The 6,954-nt window shown below is 41.0% G+C and overlaps 2 pseudogenes across 2 annotated transcripts; both read left to right on the top strand.

Annotated features, from left to right (window-relative positions):
- The first annotated feature begins 739 nt into the window (after positions 1–739).
- On the top strand, positions 740–1,526 carry LOC309839956 (small ribosomal subunit protein eS4-like; annotated as a pseudogene). Its single transcript has one exon. The product of its transcript is annotated as a small ribosomal subunit protein eS4-like (transcript).
- Positions 1,527–5,616: 4,090 nt separating this feature from the next.
- On the top strand, positions 5,617–6,954 carry LOC309840046 (ubiquilin-1-like; annotated as a pseudogene). The gene has a single exon. The product of its transcript is annotated as a ubiquilin-1-like (transcript).

The raw sequence follows: 6,954 nt of genomic DNA, 5'->3' as shown, positions 1-6,954 counted from the left end.
AGACAGCTTCTTCAATAAATGATATAGTTGGAAAAACTATACAGCCATATGCCAAAAAAAAAAAAATCAAACTGGAGTACTTTTTCATACCATGTATAAAAGTAAACTCAAAATGGATTAAAGACTTAAATGTAACCCCTGAAACCATAAAATTCATAGAAGAATCACAGGCAATACATTCTCTGACATTAATCTTAGCAACGTGTTTTTGGATAGGTCTCCTCAGGCAAAGGAAACAATATGGGACTACATCAAAATAAAAAGCTTTTGCACGGTGAAGGAAACTATCAACAAAATGAAACGGAAATGAGAGATTTTGCAAATGATATATCCAACAAGAGGTTAATATGCAAAATATGAAAATAACTCATACAACTCAACATCAAAAAAACAAACAACCCAAGTAAAAAATGGGCATGGGGGCTTCCCTGGTGGAGCAGTGGTTGAGAATCTGCCTGCTAATGCAGGGGACACGGGTTTGAGCCCTGGTCTGGGAGGATCCCACATGCCGTGGAGCAACTAGGCCCGTGAGCCAAAACTACTGAGCCTGCGCGTCTGGAGCCTGTGCTCCGCAACAAGAGAGGCCGCGATAGTGAGAGGCCCGCACACCGCAATGAAGAGTGGCCCCCGCTTGCCACAACTAGAGAAAGCCCTCGCACAGAAACTAAGACCCAACACAGCAAAAATAAATTAATTTTTAAAAAATGGGCATAGGGCTCTTTACGTGCCTAGTGCAGCCATGGCTCATGGTCCCAAGAAGCACCTGAAGCGTGTAGCAGCTCCAAAGCATTGAATGCTGGATAAACTGACTGGTGTGTTTGCTCCTCGTCCATCTACCAGTCCCCACAAGCTAAGGGAATGTCGCCCCCAATCACCTTCCTAAGGAACAGACTTAAGTATGCCCTAACAGGAGATGAAATAAAGAAGATCTGCATGCAGCGTTTCATTTGGATTGATGGCAAGGTCCGCACTGATATAACCTACTGCTGGTTTTATGGATGTCATCAGCATTGACAAGACTGGAGAGAATTTTCGTCTGATCTATGGCACCAAGAGTCGCTTTGCTGTTCATTGTATTACACTTGAGGAGGCCAAGTATAAGCTGTGTAAAGTGAGAAAGATCTTTGTGGGGACAACAGGAATCCCTCATCGGGTGACCCATGATGCTCCCACCATCCACTACCCTGATCCCCTCATCAAGATGAATGACACCATTCAAATTGATTTGGAGACTGTCAAGATTACTGATTTCATCAAATTTGACACTGGTTACCTGTGCATGGTGACTGGAGGTGCTAACCTGGGAAGAATTGGTGTAATCACTAACCGGGCGAGACATCCTGGTTCTTTAGGTGTAGTTCGTGTGAAAGATGCCAGTGGCAACAGCTTTGCCACCCGGCTCTCCAACATTTTCGTTATTGGCAAAGGCAACAAACCATGGATCTCTCTTCCTCATAGAAAGGGTATCCGCCTTACCATTGCTGAGGAGAGAAACGAGACTGGCGGCCAAACACAGCAGTGAATAAAATGAACTCTAAGTGACATGATTGGAAAAGTCTTTGTACTTAAAGATAATACCACATAAAAAAATGGGCATAGGACCTAAATTGATATTTTTCCAAAGAAGACATACATATGGCCAACAGACACATGAGAAGATGCTCAACATCACTAATCATCAGAGAAATGCAAATCAAAATCACAATGAGATACCACCTCACACATGTCAAAATGGCTATTACCAAAAAGACAACAAAATACAAGTGTTGGTGAAGATGTGGAGAAAAGTGAACACTCCAGCACTGTTGGTAGAAATACAAATTGGTGCAGCCAGTGTGGAAAACAGTATGGAAGTTCCTTGAAATTTAAAAATAGAACTGTCATATAATTCAGCAATTCCACTTCAGGGTATTTACCCAAAGAAAACAAAAATACTAATTCAAAAAGTTATGTGCACTTCATGTTTATTGCAGCATTATTTACAATAGCCAAGATAGTAAAGCAACCTAGGTGTCCATCAATTGACAAATGGATAAAGAAGATATGGTATCTCAATAATTAAAAAAGATTTTTTAATACATTGAATTGGATTGAGTTGGATGGAAATGAAAATAAATCATATCGGGCTTCCCTGGTGGTGCAGTGGTTGTGAGTCCGCCTGCCGATGCAGGGGACGCGGGTACATGCCCCTGTCCAGGAAGATCCCACATGCCGCGGAGCGGCTGGGCCCGTGAGCCATGGCTGCTGAGCCTGCACGTCCGGAGCCTGTGCTCCACAATGGAAGACGCCACAACAGTGAGAGGCCCGCGTATCGCAAAAAGAAAATAATAAAATAAATCATATCAAAATTTGAAGAATAAAGCTAACGCAGTGCTAACATGGCTGTTTCCACATTTGTAATCAACCAGTGTAATCCATCACATCAACAGACTAAACAAGAAACATCAAATAATCATATCAATTGATACAGAAAAGTTTTTGATAAAAATTCAACATCCATTCATGATAAAAAAATAATGCTCAGAATAATAGTGATAGACAGAAATTTTCTTAATTTGACATAGAGAATGTAAAAAAGAAACTATAATGTTAAACAAAATGGTGAAAGACAATGTTTTCCCCTAAGATATGGAATAAGGCAAGAATTCCACTTTCACCACTTCAACATTATACTGGAAGTTCTCACCAGTACAATGGGCAAGAAAACAAAATAAAAATCATATATACTGAAAATATAGAAATAAAACTGTCTAAATTTGCAGAAGGCAAAGTAATCTACATAGAAAATCCCAAGATATTCACATATACAAAACCTAGTACAAATAAGTGAGTTCAGCAAGGTAACAGTATACAAGAAAAACATACAGAAATCAAACATATTTCTACATGCTAGCAATGAACATGTGGAACCTAAAATTAAAAATACAATCCCTAAATTCCTATTACAATTGTTCAAAAAATTAAATAGATGTTAACCTAACAAAACACACACAATACTTGTATGCTGAAAACTACAAAACACTGAAGAAAGAAATCAAAGACTTAATTATGTGGGGACATACCATGTTTAAGCTTTAGAAAGCCTATTATAGTAAAAATGTCAATTATCTCCAATTAATACACAGGGTGAATGGAATTCCTATCAAAACCCCAATGCCCAGAAAGATTTTTTAAATATTGAAAAGAAAATTTAAAATTTTATATGAAAAGCTGGGAAATGAGATGTCTAAAGCTCCAATGTATTCCTGGGAATCAGAGTGCCACATACATATGCAGGTCTGTGTTTATGACTAAGGTTGTGTGTACACTGGGGAAATACCTGAGAAAGCCTTAGGCTCTCACCTCTGCCTGTTAATGAGGCTCTGTACTAGTAGGAAGTTAAGGTTAAGACAGAGTTGTAAACTGCCTGATGAGCTGATAAAAGCATGTCCCCAATAAAGACACAGAGCCCCTCAGAAAAGACAAGGAGTGTTACTATTTCCAGACATTTAAAGAATCTCTGTTGGGGGCTTCCCTGCTGGCACAGTGGTTAAGAATCTGCCTGCCAATGCAGGGGACATGGGTTCGAGCCCTGATCCAGGAAAATCCCACATGCCGCAGAGCAACTAAGTCCATGGGCCACAACTACTGAGCCTGCCCTCTAGAGCCCATGAGCCACAACTACTGAAGCTCGCATGCCTAGAGCCCATGCTCCGCAACAAGAGAAGCCACCACAATGAGAAGCCGAGGCACCGCAATGAAGAGTAGCCCCCACTCGCTGCAACTAGAGAAAGCCCGCGAGCAGCAACAAAGACCTAACTCAGCCAAAAATAAATAAATAAATTTATTTTTTTAAAAAACAGGAATCTCTTTTGGTCATTAGCTAACCACTTTGCTCACCAAGCAGAGACTTCAGTGGTCACAGATGACAAAGAATACAGGCTTTACAAAATTAATTCAGAAAAGACACTAAATTAAAAAAAAACAACAAAGAGCAACAAAACACAGGAAAATGAAAGAATCTGACTTCCAGAGTTGCCACATTTTATATATACATACATACATACACACACATATATGTTACTGAGGTAACATTGATTTATAACATTATATAAGTTTCATGTGTACAACATTATATTTCTAATTCTGTATAGCCTACATGCTCACCACCAAAAATTTATTTTCCATCCGGCACCATACAGTTGAACCCCCTTACCCATTTTGCACTACCCCCCCAATACCACCCCCTCTGATAACCACTACTCTGTTTTCTGTATCTATGTATTTGTTTTTGTGTGGTTTGGTTTGTTCATTTATATACACATTGTATTATTGCAAATGTCCAGTTTTCAACAACAACAAAAAAATGAGGCATGCCAAAAACCAAGAAACTATGGTTCATATACAGGAAAAAAGCAATCAGTTGAAACTGTTCCTAGGGAAGCCCAGAGGGTAGACATAAAGATAAATATATTAAATCAACTGTCTTAAATATGTTCAAAGAGCTTAAGGAAGTTATGTGAATAATGTCTAAATACATAAAGAATATCAATAAAGAGATAAAAATTAAACAAAGGAACAAAATTAAAATTCTGGAGCTGTAACGTTAAATACTGAAATACAAAATTCACTAGAGGGATTCAATAGTAGATTTTGGCAGGAACAAAAAAGAATCATCAAAAAAAGATCAATTAGAGTATCCAATCTGAAGAGCAGAAAGAAAAAAGAATGAAGAAAAATGATCCAGACCTAGGAGACCTGTGGGACAGTAATAAACATATCGACATGTGCATAATCGAAGTTTAAGCAAAAGAGGAGGGAAATGGAGAAAAAGAATATTTGAAAAAATAATAGGGGCTTCCCTGGTGGCACAGTGGTTAAGAATCCACCTGCCAATGCAGGACATAGGTTTGAGCCCTGGTCCAGGAAGATCCCACATGCCGTGGAGCAACTAAGCCCATGCGCCACAACTACTGAGCCTACACTCTAGAGCCTGTGAGCCACAACTACTGAGCCCACGTGCTACAACTACTGAAGCCCATGCGCTTAGACCCTGTGCTCCACAACAAGAGAAGCCACTGCAATGAGAAGCCCACGCACCGCAATGAAGAGTAGCCTCCACTCGCCGCAACTAGAGAAAGCCCACACAGAAACGAAGATCCAACACAGCCAAAAATAAATTAAATAAATAAGTTTTTTTAAAAATAGCTAAAACTTCACAAATTTAATCAAATACATGAATCCATACATCCAAGAACCTCAAGGAACTCCAATGAGTTAAACTCAGAGATCCACACCAAGACATTATAATCACATCACTAAAAGATAAAGACAAGAAGAAAATCTTGAAAGCAATAGGAGATAAATGACTCATCATATATAAGGGGTTCTCAATAAAAATTAACAGCCGATTTCTTATCAGATACAAAGGTGATTACATGTTTAAAGTGCTGAGGGCCTGCACTGGAACCCACATCGAGCTCTGTGCCCCCTAGCCTGCCAGGGCGTCCCTGCGCCCAGTTGTCACTGAGGCAGTGTGCCCCACATTCTTTGCTGCCCCGGCCGACCAGCTCAGGTGTTGCCTGGCTCCCCTTGGCTCGCCCACTCCCTCCTGCACACCTGAGGCACTGCTGTCCCATGGCCAAGAATGGTGAAAGTCTCAGCCCCCCAAGCTCCCAGGACAGTGCCACCACTGCCAAAGGTGCCGGCCCCCCTGCCACCGCTGCCTCCACAGAACCCAACATCACAAAAGTCACCCTGAAGACCCTGAAGAAGAAGGAGTACTTCACAGTGTCCAAGAATAGCTCCACCCCCACAGTTCAAGGAAGAAATCTCTAAATGTTTCAAATCACATACCAACCAACTTGTGTTGATATTTGCTGGAAACGTTTTAAAAGATCAAGATACTTTAAGTCAGCATGGAATTCACAATGGACTTATTGTTCACCTCGTCATCAAAACACAAAACAGACCTCAGGATCATTCAGCTCAGCAAAAACACACCAGTGGAAGCAGTGCTACCACATCATCGGCTCCTAATAGTAACTCCACATTTGGTTCTGCTGCTAGCAACCTTTTTGGTTTAGGTGGCCTTAGAGGACTTGCAGGTCTGAGTAGCTTGGGTTTGAATAGTACCAACTTCTTTGAACTACAAAGCCAGGTGCAGCAGCAACTTGTGTCCAGTCCTGAAATAATGGTCCAGATCATGGAGAATCCCTCTGTCCAGAGCATGCTTTCAAATCCTGACCTGATGAGGCAGTTAATTATGGCCAATCCACAAATGCAGCAGTTGATACAGAGAAATCCAGAAAGTAATTATATGTTGAATAATCCAGATATTATGAGACAAACATTGGAACTTGCCAAGAATCCAGCAATGATGCAGGAAATAATGAGAAACCAGGACCGAGCCTTAACCAACCTAGGAAGCATCCCAGAGGATACTACAATGCTTTATGGTGCATGTACCCAGATATTCAGGAACTAATGCTGAGTGCTGCACAAGAACAGTTTGGTGGTAATCCATTTGCTTCCTTAGTGAGCAATATATCCTCAGGTGAAGGTAGTTAACCTTCCCGTACAGAATATAGAGATCGATTACCCAAAACGTGGGCTCCACAGGCTTCTCAGAATTCATCAGCTTCTGAGGGAGGCACTCAGAAGTGCCTGGGAGGCACTAGTGGTAGTGCTGTCAGTGGCACTGCTGGGCAGAGTTCTGTGCCAAATTTGGGGCCTGGAGTAAGAGCTAGTATGTTCAACACACCAGGAATGCAGAGCTTGTTGCAACAAATAACTGAAAACTCACAACTTATGCAAAATATGTTGTCTGCCCCCTACATGAGAAGCATGATGCAGTCACTAAGCCAGAACCCTGATCTTGCTGCACAGATGCAGACTGCTGATAAGTTATTGGCAATGTCAAACCCTAGAGCAACGCAGGCCTTGTTACAGATTCAGCAGGGTTTATGTCTCTAA

This window comes from Grampus griseus (genome assembly GCF_964374135.1).
Source record: "Grampus griseus genome assembly, chromosome: X".
NCBI lineage: Eukaryota > Metazoa > Chordata > Mammalia > Artiodactyla > Delphinidae > Grampus > Grampus griseus.
This window is presented reverse-complemented; position numbering and strand designations above follow the sequence as displayed.